This window comes from Pediculus humanus, genomic scaffold, assembly GCF_000006295.1.
Source record: "Pediculus humanus corporis 1103172108315 genomic scaffold, whole genome shotgun sequence".
NCBI classification, from domain to species: Eukaryota; Metazoa; Arthropoda; class Insecta; order Psocodea; family Pediculidae; genus Pediculus; species Pediculus humanus.
This window is the reverse complement of record NW_002987884.1, coordinates 553,002-554,841: the sequence shown is the minus strand read 5'-3', so window position 1 is coordinate 554,841 and position 1,840 is coordinate 553,002.

The window sequence follows — 1,840 nt, the reverse complement described above, 5'->3', positions numbered from 1 at the left end:
TATGATGATGATAATGATAATAAGTAAGAAAATTACGGTTGAATGCCAATTTATGCGGTAATAAAAAAAAAAAGGAAAGAGGTGGGGGGGGAAATGTACTAATCGTAATAAGTCACTCCAGGTAACAATTTAAAAGTGACAATTTTAAATATTTTCAAAACTTATTAACTATATTGTGTATCATTTTATTATTATTGTTTTTTATAAGCGGTAACATTTTATGTTTTATTATGTTTAGTAACAACACAACAAGAAAAAACAAAGATGAACAACATGAATATGTTTAAAAAAAAAAAAAAAATGGTGGATTTAAAAAAAAAAAAAAAATTTTTTTTTTTTTAATGAAGAAATTGTGTGAAAAACTGGAAATGCTTTAATCATTATTATATATATTTAAATATTTTATTTTTAATTGATTGGTTAAGAGGTGGTAGAGGGGGAGGGGTGGGGAGGGGTGATTTGAATTTCTCTTTCTCTCTCTCTTTTTCTTGGTTTTGTTTCGCTCTCTTTCTTTTTGTTACATTTCTTCTTTTTTTGGCTCTGTCGCGCTTTTTTTTGTATTCTTTTTTTTATCATCTCTCTCTCTCTCTTTGTATTCTTTTTCTTTCCCTCCCGCTCTACCTTTCCCACCTTTTTATATTTTTGTTCCTAATCCTCCCTCTTTCTCTCTCTCTCTCTCTCTCTCTCTCCCTCTCTCTCTCTTATTTTTTTTGCTCTTTTTTTGTTTTTTGCTCTGTCGCGTTTATTTTATATTTTGTATTCTTTATTTTATAATCTCTTTCTCTTTGTGTTCTTTTTCATTTTTTTTAATCCCCCCTCTCTACCTTTCCCACTTTTTTTGCTCTTAATCCTTTCTCTCTCTCTCTCTACCGTAGAATTTTTTTTATTTGTCTCTTCAGCTTTCAATGTATGTTTTTTTTTCGATTTGTTTCTCTCGTTTTCTTTGCTTCTTCTTTTCGTCTCTTTCACTTCCCCTCTACCTTTCCCACCTTTTTATATTTTTGTTCCTAATCCTCCCTCTTTCTCTCTCTCTCTCTCTCTCTATCGTAGAATTTTCTTTATTTATTTTTTCAATTTTTTAATGTCTGCTTTTTTTTTTCAATTTGTTTATCCCTTTTTCTTTGCTTTTCCTTTTCTCTCTCTCTCTCTTTCTCTCTATGTTTTTCTTATTTCACTCTCTTTCTCTTTGTTTTTCTTTTTGCACTCTCTATCTCCCTCTCCCCGAGTCTTTTAATCTTTTGTCTTTTTTTTCTCTCACTCTTTCTCTTTGTCACATTTTTTCCTTCTAATACTTCCTTTCCCACCTCTTTCTCTCTCTGTCTCCGTCTATCTAACTCTCTTTCTCACTCTTACCCATTTTCTATATATTTTCAATAATCATGCACGTTCTTATTCTTTTTTTTTTTTTTTTTGTTTTGGGTGCATATGAATGATACGCGTCATACGTGTTGTAGAATTTTTATGATCGTAAAAATAAATTTTTAATGGGTGCGTTTCCATTTAAAAAAAAAAAAAGAAAGAAAGGGAAGGGGATGGGGGGTAAGGGTAAGAAGGGCGGTAAAGGGCGAAGGGAAGGTGGGAAAAAAATTTATTACAATAATAACACAAAATCACTACAATAGTTTTTTTTTTTTATTACTTTTGACTTTCAACACAATACAAAAAGGAAAAAGTAATTATTTTAAATGCAATAAAAAAAAAATTTTTTTAAACTCTTTTCAATCACCTCGAACCGCTTACACCGCCACCATCGTCGTCGTCGTCGTCTGCTACACCGCCAAAACCCGCCATTTTTTTTTTTGCACGTCGTCACCACCGCCACAACAACATAACCACTCAC